Raw genomic sequence first — 15,972 nt, 5'->3', positions numbered from 1 at the left:
TGTTATGCATTGGTGTCTCTTGCCGACTGGGCAATTCACTGCAGGAGCAGCTACAGAGGCATTGGTCTTTGGATATACCGCCAGAAGATCCCGGTATTGTATTGAAAGGGGGACTTTATAGGTGGCCCACAGTCAAACCGGTTGTATAGAACAGTGATTTATTACATAATCAATTAGTCAGTAACAGACTTTTTTTTCATCATGGTTTAAGCATGAAGTGTCTACTGTCCAGCTCTATTGCAGAGCAGAAAAAGAGTAAAAACCAAAAAGCATAGCTGGTAACCACACATGCAAGATTTCATGTTGTGTACAGAGAGGAATCAATGATGTTGTTTGGGTTCAAATATTTGTTTTTGTGTCAGGAGTAGTACTTGAGTGGACCTATATAGCTATAGTTGCCCAGTTCGTCCCACCAACCCCCATAGCTGATCCTGCTGGGCCACTTTGCACCACTATGGCTACTGCAGTGAAAGTCACAAAAGACACATAACCTTAAAGGGGGGTTTCAGGAAGCATAATTCATATTCAAATGGGTCATTAAAATATAAGCTAATATGTAATTAGTTATTTAAAATTTAACTCCCCTTAGCAAAAAAATACTGTTGACATACACCATAATAAAGAATTAAAATGCTACTGGCCTTTTAATCAGCAGACACAGGACAGAAAATAGCCGCTGGTCACATGTCCACATCACATGTCCTGCACATGCCTGGGCAAGTCATGTAATCATCACTGTATTTGTCTGTAGTCGGTTAATTGCAGTGCATTCAGTATGGCCAGTGTTGTGGTGAGACCCATCTCAGTGATACCATGTACAGTGATGGCAGTTACAGACATCATCACTATGGTAACAGGACAGTATGTTACTTCATCACTGGGAGCAGAGCATGAGAGGGAGGAGCTGTTACTGAAAACCGAGGGATCATGGGATTTGTAGGCGGTGGCCATCTTGGAGATAACTCCACTGACTTTAGAAAGCCCATAAAATTTTGTGAATCATAAAAGTACACTATTTAAGCTCTGTTTTGTAATTAATGACATTGAGTTATTTTGTATTCATTTATTTATAAAATTATGAGTTTTTGTATCAGACGTTCATATTTCCAGAATACCCCTTTAAGATGTTTTTACACCTCTATAATGGGGTCTATTAGTTTTGATTATGATGTTGGACATTTTAGCAAATGAAAAATTCCTGTATGCTGAACTTTATTGTCTGTGTAGTTTTATTGAAGCCATAATAAGCCTTATTTATACAGGTCTGCATGGGAACCTACTGGGAACCTCCACAAAACTCAGAACAGATCCTATACCTGCCCCAGTTTGTGACTCAGGCAGTCTTTTCTACCATCACCAGCGGGTAAATGGACCTTACACACCAATGATTAATGGCCCCCATGAAAAGCAAATGTTCACATGCAGGTAGCATTATTCTGGTAAAGTGCCACTAATGGTGTCTACCAGTGACTTAATCCCCATTATTAACTGAAAAGACATGGTGACACCCCAAAATTACCTATTTTCAATATAGTTTAAAGGCTTGGCAAAGGTTCCTGAATACGGATGGAAACATTTGGGGATATCCTTTAGGGCAGTGGTGGCGAACCTATGACACTGGTGCCAGAGGCGGCACTCTGAGCCCTCTCTGTGGGCACTCAGGCCATCACCCCAGCATGAAGTTCACCAGACAGCACTCAAATAATCTTCCTACAGAATCTTCCTACAATGATAGATGAATTTGCCCTCCTCCTTTCAACTACGTTGGTGTCTTTAGGAGGCTGAACGATTGAAAGTTGTCAAAGAACAAGGAGAAATAAATTACTGCTAAGTTTGGGCACTCGGGCTCTAAAAGGTTCGCCATCACTGCTTTAGGGCTTCTGTGCCTAGACACTGGCGTTGAAGCACTGAAATAATCACGAATGCTAGTGTATTGCTAGCACTTGCAATTATTTTCCTCAATCCCCACCTCTCCGTCAGGTGGGATTGGCGCGGCGGGGAGTGGGCCGATGTGGGGCTTTCTGGCATAGAGAGAGACCCTACGGAGGACCCCACCAGAAACATCAAGAGGCCGGAGCCTCTTGATGTATCTGGCTGTGCATGAGCGCCAGCCTATGATAAATCACCCTCACTGCCTTTATGTTCTCTGGGTGGAAAATAGTACCCTCACATTTTGCTACTGAACCATTGGTGTGCTCCCCATTTTCATATTATTTCCTGATGGATAGTTAAAGTCCACGGTGTGCACCTACTTTGGTTACTGGTACTGCTGGATAACTTTTGACATGTTTATTTTTTATTTTGTTTATTTTTATTTTTTTCTAGGATTTGTTCAAGCATTATTTTTTAGAAATGTTTCATTATCATCATCTATATATTTAATAAAAAGTACTACAGTACTCTCTTTCTCACTCTAGCTACTTTTCTTTACAGTCTGGACAGATTTTCTTTGCGGCCCCAATAACCATGGACAAAAAATGCAGGAAATACATGCAACAGAAATTGGGGGGCGGGCTGTCGGTCAATCTGACGGATTCGGACAAACCGCATAATTTGACTTAAAAATTGTGTCACAAGCCAGGCACTTACATGCACCGAGAGGAAGATGGTGAACTCTGGCGGACCTGAGCAGGGAAGCGACAGATGCAGGAAATCGGGCGCACGATCTTTGGGAACTCCGAGGGACCGGGTAAGTAAATGTGCCCCATTCCGTCTAGGAAGTCTTCAACCAATAGCAATGTGTCTGACCATTTTTGTTTGAAGATCACCATTGGGATGGTTCAGAAAATAAAGTTACATGTGTATTCTAGGATTTCAATGGTTAGCACCTATTCTCTTGAGAGGTCACTGATATTGGATCAGCAGCGGCCTCCCCACAAATCAGCTGTTTGAGAAAATGAGTGCTACAATCTCCTCACTGGGGACCAGACTCAAAGCCTTACATTGTACGGTGGCTATGCTTAGTATTGCAGCCCAATCTATTTCTCATGAATGAATTAACCGTGACAGCAGTTTGCGCCTTTAAAATTAATAGAATTTTGCAAGAAATGGCTAACATGACTAATTTACATTTATGCAAATGAAATAACTATACAAAGTGAGATATCTCTGTATAAGTAGTGTAGAGGCATATAGATAAATTTAACTCAATTGTTCTATTAAACAAGTATTTGAGGGAACACTATCATTAAACTCTCCTGTGTAGAGCAGCCATAGAAAACCAAACAGCAGCACATGAAGCTGGAGGAACTCCAAATTAAACATCACCAAATTAAACCTGAACCGGTTGGTGATCCATCGGAAATGAAACCAATGAGCAGAAACAAATCATTGAGGCTTCTTCTTTCCGTTCTCGGAGAGAGAGAGAAAAAAAAAATCAACTGAAAACAGAGTTTTCTCCCTGGATCAGCCCTGTTGTCTACATAAAGCAAGCAGTCATAGCACATGAGAGATGTGATTTATGCGTGTACTGTACGCTGAAGTTGGTGTGCCTACAGCTCTATCCATCCCTCAGGGCCATTCCAGCAACCTTACACAATGTTTCCTATCAGACATTTCACTGCCTTTCAATCAACATCACTCCTCATGTGCCTTTTTTAACAGCCCAAGAACACTGTACCAAAACTGCATTTGTAGATGCCAGTTCTCCCTCACATCAGTTGACAAACTAAACACATCTTGTGAAGAGGACATAACTGCGCGGATCTCATACTTTAATAGGAATCTCAGGGAGCTCTCCGGGATGGGCAAGGTCAGACCTGAGCCTACGTCAGCACTAGAAGGCGGCAGTCAACACTTCTGGGAGGAGATGGTTTGCTGTAATGAAGATAGTTTATGAGTGACAATGTCTTTCCCTCCCCCCATTCACATACTAGGAGCTTGGCTATTGCTAAAGCTCTTGGCCCTCTCTTGGCCTTTCTGATGCTGAGCGCCAATTTCTTTTCCTACTTTCATCAGAATTCAATTTTCTTGTCGAAAGTTAACACCATCCCAAATTCACAGGCTTTCTTTCTCGCAGTGATGGATGAGGTCTCCCTGTCTATCACAGCTTGCAATAATAAAAATAACACAACACCCAAGGCCGCACAGAACAGATCCTATGCCTCCCTTCTTCCTACGTTCTTTGTTTTATTTCCCCATTTTATTAGAAACTTCCTCACTCTTTTTTTTTTTTTCCTCTTCTCACTTCTCCTTACCCAATTCCTTCTCCCTTTTCCCCCTTCTCGTCTTTTCTGCTAACACCTCTATTCATCTCAGAGAAACATCATTTATTTTGTACTTCCCAGATAATTTACTTTTTTCCCTTCTACTGGAATTCTCCATTTCCCTATAAAATGAAAATTCATCTAGAATTACATCTTATGTCATCATTATGTTTATTAAGCGTGGATGATGTATATGAACAGTACTGGCTTGCTGCTGAGTGCTTAATGGTGCATAAGATTAAGCCGAGACTCTCAGCTGCGCTGTGACTCCCCTCCGGTTCCCATGTTGTAAAGGCATGCTGGGAGTACAAGTTCCAAACGGACAACCAGGTGAATTTTGCTAACATCTCATTTTTCGCCCCCGATCCCCCTCCTCCAACCTACATCCTTCTTTATTTTTATATTAGTTGGTTAGTGGTCTGAGGGGCAATCTGCCGAGTGACCATTTGCTGCAGGTGAAACATAGAAACACCATGTTCTTACATGGATCCATTATCCGTGCTGCCGTCTTAATACAAACTCGTATATTTATGTTTTCGCAGGATCTCCGCTCAAGTAGCCTGCATGTTGTTTATTAACCCTTGGATGAAGAATACAGCCTCGTACTCCCATAGAAACGGTGAATGCATTATTACCCAGCTGCCTCGCCTCTAACTTCAGACTATTGTTTCTATGCTCCTGAATTCATATGTTTTCTTCTACGCTCATTCACTTTAGTGAGCTGATGAATTGGTAAACAAGGGTCAGCCTTAAGGGAATCTCATAGCTGGAATAAAGAACGCTGCAAATGCCACAATCATTCCCCTTAACACATCCTTAAAATAAAGGACAAAAGCCACAGATATGACTGCACTGCTACACGTTGTAGTTGAAATTCTACATTAAAAAAGGTTGACTAGTAATTGAAAAACATGCTCCTTCCAAAAACAGCACGACACTTCACTACAGGTTTTGTGTGGTATTGCATCTATTATTTTTACACACGTTACACACACTTTAATGGAGCCAATTAGAGTTAAGTGAAACTTTTCAACGATTCGGTACAAATCTAGGCATTTTCTGGTGGAAAATCAAATTCAAATATTTTCTGATTCGCTTAGGATGAATCTTGTATATGTGATAATAAAAGAACTACAATGGACCCATTAAAATGGCCATTGATCCAAAAGACTTTGGATAGTATGTCATTGTCTGTTTGCACCACGTTCATTAGTCTTTTGTTATCGATTTAGTGGAAACTAAAAAAAAATTTTACTTTGTTAAAAATTAACAAAATTAGATAGGACCTTTTCATTTAAAAAAATATGTGTTTTAAATGACTAAAAGGGGAAAAATACCAATTTTGGTTGTGACTGAATAGATTGGGACCCAAATCAAATCTTTCAAAAATTCTAAAAAAACTCTTGAATTTGCTCACTTCTAGAGCTAAGCTATAATATTGAATAAAAATGAAAATTGTACCTGCACTGTTACTTAACAATGATGAAGCATACAATCAGCTTAGATAAAGAATGTTACCTGCATAACTATGGTTTTGGGATGTAAACCCATTTCTAGAAATGCAGACTGAGTAGAAGGGCAAATTCTTGCCAAAAAGTATCCATAGCATCATGCGATTCAAAATACATCCTGTGTAAGACTCTATTGCAGTCTCTACTGTGGAACAGCACCAACCAGCGGGTCATTCCCGCACACAGTCCTGAAAGAGTGACGCTACTCATTGTATGGATCATCCAGAAGGAAACATCTCCTCCAACGTGTTTCTATAGAACATATTCATCGAGGTAGAGGGGCAATGACTGTTATTTAAATGCAGCCTCCATTTTTAGAAATCATTTTATGCATATCAAATTGTGTAAATACATCAATTTACAATATAGGCTAGAAGAGAAAGCAATAGTGTATTTATAATGGTTTATCAGGATTAGAAGTATGGACGCTTTCTTCTTAAAACTGTGCTATCTTTGATCTGTAGTGATCATAGATTATTCTCTTTTTCTATTCAAACTTCCCATACAAGTCTCCAGGATTTCTCCAGAGCTGCACCAATTCTCTGGAATACTCCGCTCTATCAAACTAATACCCAACCCCAATGCTTCATGTTTTCTTAAAACTCTATCACACTCACTAACTGCATGCACCTTTAATTCTTTATTAACCAATTCTGGGTACTCCCTGTGTCTGTTATCTGGAAAATGCTTCTGTGCAACAAAGTTATAGAATAAAGAGGAAAATAGTACCTGCACTGTTACAGAAGTATATGGCTAAACAATAATGAAGCATACAATCAGCATAGATAATTAGTGGTACCGGGATAACTATGGTATCGGGATGTAAATCAACACTCTTGGAGGCTGAGTTTAAGTACAAGTCCTTGCCCATATACTTCAACGAAGATGTTCTATATAAACACGTTGGAGGAGAGGTTACCTCCTGGATGATTCATACAATGAGGGACATCATTCTTTAAGGACTGTGTGCGTGTGCGAATAACCCGCTGGCCGGGGCTGTTCCTTAGTAAAGACTGCAATATAGTTCTACATAGCATCTATTTTGAATCGCATTTGGATGCTCTGGATACCTTTTGGCAAGGATTTTCCCTTATACTTGGTCTTCATTTCTGGAAATTCATTTCATTCATTTCAAGTTTAGAGGTAGCTCAAAAGAACATTTTTTATGCATTTATAGTAGAGATTGCAGGATCACTTTGGGCCTTATGCACATGCAGTGCTGTATGGAGACTGTATGGTTCCACATGGTGTGCCTGCAGTCCAGTACAATGCAGCTGCAGTTTGCCACTGCATGGTGATTAGTTACCCCATACTAGATGGAATCTAAATGAATGGTACATTAGGGAGATTGTCCTGAACTATAATACAGCTGTTAACATGATGGCGTGTGATAAGTCTCACACTGCTGATGCCATATTTGCTTTTGCGTTTCAGTTTTTTCCTTCCCTCATTTTACTCTTTGGTGCAAACAAAAATGTTTCATTTTGCTGTTTTATTGGCGCCAATAATTTTTTTTTTTATATTTCGGACCTGTGTAAAGTGTAATTTGCAGAATGAGCTGCCATTTTAATTGCCACCATTTTGGGGATTGTGTTTTGTATTGTTTTTTGTATTGGCTTTTTTTTTGGGAAAAGTTTTTTCTATTCTTTATGCACCCTAGGGGTCTTATCGATCATACCATATACTGGAATACTACTTCACTGATCATGGGTGTTAGCTGAATTATGCAGCAAACACCCACCCTGTATAGAAGTGGTTCAATCTATAAGCCCTTTCCATACATCCCTACATTAGGAATGAGCAGACCCGAACTTAATGTTCAGGTTCAGGAGCCCCGCCCCAGTCAATTTGGCAAATTAACGCCTCCAGCTACTAGCCATGGCTTTGATTGGCCAAGGGGATACCCCTGCACAATCAAAGCCATGGCTATTTGCCAGGGACATACAAAATGCTGGATTATCTGTTTGACAACCAAACCGGCGATGTGTCCGGGTTGCACGACAGGAAATTTATATCCGCTCATCTTTATTGTACAGTAGCTTGTGTTTATAATCAAGAAAAAATGAGTAAAAATGCAGATGTGAATTAATCCATAAATAGGGAATGTGTATGATAATATAACTGTGGTATAGGATTCCTTGCTCCAAGTGTGCTGCAAAAAGCTCTGAGAAGATCTAGAGACCAACCCCTCCTCTTTCCCCCATTAGTAAGTAAAAATGAATATACATGTTCATGCATACAGAATTAACATTACTCCCTCCACCCCAAAGTAACTAGACAATTGTGGTCATCATTTCCACTGTGCTCACACGTTAGTTCTGCCTCTGTACTGGCGCCGGTGGCTGCTGTTGTGCTGCACAGCAATAGCAGTCTATGACAAAAGCATTATCCTTCTGCTGCTAAACAATCCAATAAACCTCTCCACAGGGAGGAAGTTAACCTCTTGTCTGTTCTGCTGATGCCTGGCAGCCCACGTGACTGCTGCCACAGTAAATTCAAATCATTAGTCTCCTCACCCCATCAAAAAACTTCTATTAGTAATGGAGACCTCGGAGGAGACCTTCCACGGAGAGCGCCTGCCTTCCCAATTCCCAGTGGAAAAATTCAGCGCAAAAACTAATTCTACTTTTAATAATCTGTCATCAGGACCAGAGGCAGTCATAAATTATATGGGGAGCATGTGTGAGAGCGCGCCACAAGAGGGAAATCAGGGGGAAAAATCAAAGCCAGAGTTTGACAAACTTTCTTGAAGATAAATAATAACTTACAAACAGGATTACTTGTAAAGTCACACTTGAGCGAGCAGCTTCTCCACCACAATCAGCAGACTATGCGGAATCAACCGTTTACTATGCATCCCTGTATCTATATGGGATATATGTTTATACATATATGTATGTGCATATATATATATATATATATATATATATATATTATGTATAGTGCGTATTTAAAAATACTGAATTGTGAATAAATCTGTGCATATAAGTAGTGTGACAGATCATTTGCATATGAATACTTCTTTTCCGCTTTCTACAGCGTTACCTCTGGAAATAAATGGCTCCTGCCTTTCTTGTTCCATTAGGGCTATTTCCAAGCGCTCATTAAGCCCATAAGAAGGTCGACATTGAGGAAGATGATACTTTTGTATAATTCTTCTTCTTAATTCTGTTTTAATGCATTTCCAGCTAGAATGGGATCTGTCCCGCTATCCAAGGCTATTTTTTATTCTAGGGACTTTCATTTAATGGAAACACTAGAAAATGGATGAGCAAAGTGCAGTACCTAGAGTCAATAATGATTAGAAGCTATGTATTTGATGTGTACCTGTTGTGTCAGGTGAATTTCCAGTATCAACCACTGTGTGTGTGCAAGTGGATGGAGACTGGCTGCCATGATGTGAGTCAGTGGGGCTTATTTACAAAGGGTCGTTCATCGTACCTTTGACAGGTATTTAACAGGTGTGTGCTCTGGGATTGTGTCACAAGAGATCGGTTTTTGGCGCAGCTGCGCTGTCTCCAATGCAACACAAATTGGGAGGGCCTGCCATCAGACGATCCGACAGATTCGGACTGAGTGCAGGATTTATCTTTCAAATTGTGTCGCAAGACAATGCACTTACATACACCACTAAAAAGATGGTGAACTCTGTCAGACCTGAGCACGGAAGCGACACATGCAGGATATCGGGCGCACGATCTTAGTGAATCTTAGCGGCACAGTGCATTATAGTAGGACAATGCACTTTTGGTGGCTCCGCGGAACGGTTAAGTAAATGTGCCCCAGTGATTAAGGATGAGTTCACACAACAGAAATCCATAAACTTCGCTTTCTATCTGCCATGCCCTACTGAAACCATGGTCAGATAAGTCACACCAATTAATTCCACCATTAAAATGGGCTGGAGACAAATTCTGGTGAAAAGCCCTTCTACAAAAACACCACAAGAAATGCCCCAAGAAAACGAACTTCATTATTTTTTTCCATGTGTTGTCCGCTAGTTTCCATCCAGCAGCTTCATGTTAAGAGTCCGCAGAGGGTAAAACGGATACAAATAGTTTTCATCCATCTCCCTATTTATCTACGCAAAGATAGTTAAATGTTAGTGACCATTTAAAGAAGTTGTTTAGTGCCAGTTTCCATTTAAAAAAAATTGTAATTTAAACAAATGCTAAAATACCACCACCATTCTTTCTCTCCGTTTCCTTAAATTCGTTTAATAAATTAAAGAATCACATTGACATCAATGTAAATTTTATGTCATCCGTTATGGTCAGTTTGGCAAAGATCCGTTATGCTAAACGGATCACTGTAAAATGAGTCTAAAAATGATCAGTTTACAAAAACATTCTTTCCATTAGTCATTTTGCATTATTTTATAGCCATCTGTTTTTTTATTCCCACAATTACAGAAGGTCTAATGGTAAATGGAAAAACAGATGCTAACAAACACTATGGCAAGTCTATTGAAATCGCTGGAAGAAAAACTGATCAGTGGATCCCTGGAAACTGCAAGGAAGCCACAATGCATATGGGAACTGGCCCATTGATATTATTGCCTAGCCATTGATAGGTTATCAATATCCCATTAGAGGGGGGGGGGCATGGCCAGGTGGAGAAGGGAGGGGGAGTGGTGCTCCTAAACCCCTCCATTCTCCATCGAAAGCCGAGTGGTCGCCCACCTTGATCATGGTATGGTGATACACCATGTGCTCACAGCATCGTGGCTCGGAGCCATTGACTTCTATTGAGACACTGATTTGGTTGTAATTTGTGCGGCCAGACCACAACCACAATTACAGCCATGAGAATGGGTGCTAAGACTGTAGGAGTCTGGGAATGGTTGGTTATTGTCTGAGCTGACCAAAGGGGTGCTACTTGATACCAAGATGTCCCCTGATTTTTCTGTAAACTGTGTTTGTCCACTTTTTGTGATGTTTGCTCAAATAAATATGAGCATTTTCACCTAAAAGGCTGAATGATGACTTTATATAACCGCTAGAAAACACGTCTCAACAGTAGGACCTGGCATAGATTTCCATTCTGCCACACATCTGCGGTGCCGCAATTACTAAGGCCGCATTCGATTGTGTTGCATTTGCATTGCGTTTCAAAGGCTCCTCCTGCAACCAGATGTTGAGATAAAACTGTGTTTGCATCGCATTTACTAAACACAATGAAAATACAATGTTACTTTAACGTGATCACAGGAGGACCCTTTTTGTTGCATTTCAAAATACAATGCAATTGCCACATGGGAATGCGTTGTGGATTGTCAAAGGGAAATCTGCAAATACACACTGTATTTATGTGCATTTTTAATGCGGATTTGTGGTATTTTTTGTGTGGTTTTTGACGTGGATTTACTTCCATTTTTTCTTTTGTTTAACCTGATCTGATGTCATGCGAAGCAAAAACCTGATGCAGATTTCCACATGCTTATAGACTAGAATGTAAATGAATGAAAGTGACATGATCGTTTTTTTCATTTTCCGCATTGAGCAACAATTTCTGCGCAGAAAAAAAATACATCTTCTACATTACTATTTCCAAATCGTATTCATTTTAATGTGCATTCACTTTGCTACTTCGCTGCAGATTTACTACAATCCACATGTAATGGGCAATGTGTGCAGATGGCAGATGGGGTAGCAACCTCTTAGTAATTCCGGCATCTTGTGCACTTAGGATTAAGACGGCCACACAATCTAATGCATCGGACTCAATATCTAGAACAGGTCTGAAAATGATGAAACATTATTTTATTTTATACGGCGCCAGTAAAAAAAAAACTGTTCTGGAAAGACACAGCAACAATCAGACAGGATTTCTTTTAAGAATCTAGAGAACGATCCACAATAGTCATCAACAAAGTCCATTAATACGGTGAGAAAACGTTGTTATCCTAATACTTTATTGTCAGGAAAATCTCACCCTGACTAAAAGGCCCTGAGCCCCAGCTAAGCTCTTTGTTCCCCCAACGATATCTTGGCTAACTATTGGCATGCATCATAACCACGTCCTTCTATCAAGTGCAGTCTAAAGAACAATCTCCATTAGCTGACAGCCAGGCAGGTTGATAAATGCCCTCGACAAAAGGGAAGGAATTGCGTAAAATAAAGAAGCATGTTCCAACAAGTCTTGTCAAAATTCTATTGATTTAATCATCTGCAGAAATACACATTCCTGGTTACTGTAGCGTGCGCGGCTGGTGCAGTTTACAGTTGTAGACACTCTACGCTCTCCCTCATTGGGTCTGAAGGTGATGGAGAAGCACAAGACAAATGGCCTGTTAATTTTTTATCTTTTTTCTTTCTAACGTGTCACACTGTGTTTTTAATGTTACAGCCATTAATTCTTTTTTTTTCGTTTTTTATGATCCAGACATCAAGTGATGTAACATTTGTATATCAGTAAAATATGATTATGTGAAAAAATTCTTTTATTGGTGTCAACTAGTAATGATGTAAATGATGTAAAGTCACACAGTCATTGTACAAGGTGTTTTATAGCCATAGGGTCCTAAAGTGTGTTATGACAAGTTCTTGTCAGGTTTTGAAAACAAATCCGGGCACATTAAGTAACAACAGTGCAAACTGCACTAAATGCAGTTTGCCTGTGTAGTGTGCAGGCTGCACCAAATTCGGGATTTCTGGTGCATGTTCTGCATGAATCTGGCGCCCCCTGCACTGCTCTGATAGAGTGCACCACTTTCTTTTGGTGCACCTTTAGCATGGGGTGTGCAACACAATTCTGTCTGGCTTTGCATGTTAAATCTGGGGCATGGTCCGACTGCGCACCAGAACGCCCCCTAATTTGTGTTGCATGGAACCTAGTGCAGCTGCGCCACAGTGATGGCGAACCAATGGCATGGGTGCCAGAGGTGTCACTCAGAGACATATCTGTGGGCACCCAGGCTGTCGCTCCAGGACAAAGTTCACCAGACAGGACTTGTATCTTCCTGCAGTCCTAGACAATTGAGATGCAGCTCTCGACACTCTTTTAAAGTGATGTATCCTTGACTGATTGGAACCGCAAGAGGAGTAAGAAGGTGTGAACAGGGCCAGAATATTTTTGGAGGTCCTACTGCTGGCCCCCCAATTCTTCTTGTACAGAGAGACCCTGGAGAGAAGCTACAATGATATCTGAATTTTCCCTCCTGCTTTCAACTGTATTGGTGTCCTCAGGGGGGCGATATGATTGAATGTTGTGGAACAACAGGAACAAAAAGTTACTGTTTAAATTGTCATGTTGGCACTTGATCATAAATAAGTAGGCTTTGGTTGTAGTTTGGGCACCCGGTCTCTAAAAGGTTCGCCATCACTGACATAGGTTATTTCATTTGGCAGTCGTGCCCCGGGAGAATATGCCAAAAGGGCAAATCCCAGGTCGGGGCTAAGCCGTTGGATACACTTTGATTTGAGTCTTCTTTTTGAGTATGTATTAAAACTGCTTTTATTAAAGTATATCTCGGTGACTTGTACTGTGTACTGTTAGAAATCAAACGGTGTCGCCAGTGTCCTTTACTGGCTGGTTTTCCACTATTCTTAATGTTGCTGATAGGTGGAGGATCAGATTAGTACTTATTGCACTTTATGGAGAACTAAGGAGTAGAGCTCAGACCAGATACTACAAATTGTTGATCTCTTCTGCTTTGGAGTTATTTGGGCCGAAATTCTCAAAAGGTTCTTATTGTAGAACTTTATAAATTGGAGGAATCTCCGGCATTCCATGTGCCAGAACGTGCCAAATCGATTGCAACTTTATGTAGAAAAGTAGCTTATCAAGAGTACAATATCACCCACAACAAGTTGAAATTTTATACAAAACATTTTTTTCCCAAAATGCAATACAAGTATACTGTAAGGTTTTTACCGGTTAATGTTACTCATAGGTTTATTTGAGGACATATTTTAACTCTCAGAATTAGTTTTCATTTCTTATTCCACTAATGTCAGATTTTTTGAACCACAATTTTTTACAATGATTTACATTTAACTCCATAAAGAAATGACCTCATATCAATTTTTCATCTTCCACACAGTGATTCAGTATATCTCCAAGCAGTAGCCCTGTGATGGGATGTTTGATGTTTTAAACATATTAGCAAGGAGTCAGATACTGGAAAGTTTAAGAGGTAGCAAATGTCGGCCTTCAATTACTCCTCTAATATAGTCTTTTCAGAATCCCAAACCTATGACAAATCTTCTGAGAAAAGTCAGTTAGAATAAAACTTTTTGGAGCCACTTCAAACACTGTCAATAATTCATGCACTGAGATTAAAAAGTTGTTTCTTTCTTTGCCAAGTACAAGGAGACCTGAGTGTTCCCCATTGTGTAGGAACATCACATCATGCAGCACTCACCACAGAAGGTCACCCAGCAGCAATTATAAGAAACACATTCTGCACCATATTTCATAAACACAGAAAGTAAAAAATAATTAAAATGTGTTACATTCAGTGCAGTAAAGTCTAGAACTTGTAGGTGTCCATTAGTCTGAAACTTCATGGCCCTTAGTTAAATTTCTTAAATCTCACTATTCCTTACGGAGATGAAAAAATTATATAAAGTAACATTTTATAGCACTCATAGTGTGACATACTTCAAGCCAAAAAAAAGGATATTTGCAGTCTTCATATAAACATTTTCACCTTGAACAATGGATTTCAACACGACTTTCATTGGTTATACTTAAATGTGCACTTAAATAAACTAAAAAGCTATTTTCCCGAAAATGGGTTCTCTATTTATGTATTTCCCAAAATCAGAAGGTCCAATGGTATCTCATGTCAGATTCCAAGTTGAGGTTTACTAATCTGCCTTTTGCATAGCAAATCAGTAAAGAAGGACTACATAACTGCAGAAGCCAGAAGATGCCAGGGAGCCACCAATTTTCAGGGAAATATTTTTTTCTTATAGGGGTTTTCCCATCTGGGCATTCACATTTAATTTAATTCATTTGCCATATATAAACATTTTTTCAATTGGATGTTAATAAAAAAAAATGTTCCTGTGTGAAGATAATATCTCATGTTGTCCCTTAGAAACCATCCTTGGATACGACCACCTCACATTTTGGCAGCAGTGGCCAGACATGCAGTATTGAGCTCTGTCTGACCGCTTGGCTTCAGTGTTTATTACCACAGGACGGCTGTAGTATATACAGTAACTCCCGGACATTTCATATACAAAAACTTTTTGTTTCTTTGTGCAATCACACCAGCAGAGGTGGCCGTATCTAAGGACACAGTCTTGTTCCTAAGGATCCATATAACTACATTTATGGGAAATTATCTGCACACAGGTAAATTATTTTTAATAACATCTAATTGAAGAAATGTTTATATATGGCAGATTAATGAAACTAAATGTGAATGCCCAGACGAGAATACCCCTTTAAATGACATTTACCATCAGTTTAGTGATGGTAGATGTGTTCTAGTAAGAAGTTCCTGACTACCTTTACTATAACTCTATATCCCACTATAGGGCAAATGCAGAAGTTATGCAAATTAGCCTGGGGAGCTCAGACTGGGTCATCCGAACACCTCAGGGAACCGGCATCGCTAGCTGCCACTTCATTCACCTATTGATGCACACCCCCTGTAGCACGAGCGGCCCCTCTCTATACCTATCGATGCCAGTTTCATAGGGATAACAGCAAATTGTAAAACAGGAAAAGTTGCTTCTTTAGCAGGAAGTCCATACTTGTAGGTCATATGCGACATAGAAGTTGATAACTCCTATTTACAGTACAACTCAACACAAGTAAATAAGACCTACATATGGTGAAAAATATGTACCGGTATATATTATTTGCTCTATGTGATTTGATCCCATTATTTTAATCCATTCCTGAGAATAGGATATCAACTCTATGTTTAGTTATCACTGGCAAAATTGTTTGATTTACAAAAAAAAAAAGGAGCAATGCCTGCATGAGGTTTCCTGCCTTATATTATAGATAATGTAAAGTTATCCAATGAGCGATCTACACAGTATGGACATTTTATAAACGTGTTGTTAAAATCTCTAAAACTCACTAGACAGGTCATCTACATGTTACAACATCAGCAGGAGATATAATATTAAACACATTATGAAGAACAGGCTTGGTGAGAAGTTACTGACCTGAGATGTTACCCAAATGATAGAGATGTGATGTCCAATGGTTATATAAGCTTTCTGTCCCACTGAGAAGATCACTGTATCTATGTTGAGGCTCATGAGAAGAGCTCTACTTATCCAGAATCC

General features: G+C 39.8%; 1 long non-coding RNA gene across 1 annotated transcript; it reads left to right on the top strand.

Annotated features, from left to right (window-relative positions):
- The first annotated feature begins 1,279 nt into the window (after positions 1 to 1,279).
- LOC140106648 (uncharacterized) lies at positions 1,280 to 5,204 on the top strand. The gene is made up of 3 exons (XR_011850828.1): positions 1,280 to 1,363; positions 2,434 to 2,689; positions 4,748 to 5,204. It is a non-coding gene; the product is annotated as an uncharacterized lncRNA (long non-coding RNA).
- Positions 5,205 to 15,972: the final 10,768 nt, after the last annotated feature.

Source organism: Engystomops pustulosus, chromosome 11 (assembly GCF_040894005.1).
Source record: "Engystomops pustulosus chromosome 11, aEngPut4.maternal, whole genome shotgun sequence".
Classification (NCBI taxonomy): Eukaryota; Metazoa; Chordata; class Amphibia; order Anura; family Leptodactylidae; genus Engystomops; species Engystomops pustulosus.
The sequence above is the reverse complement of the archived record's forward strand: the minus strand, read 5'-3'. Positions and strand labels throughout refer to the sequence as shown.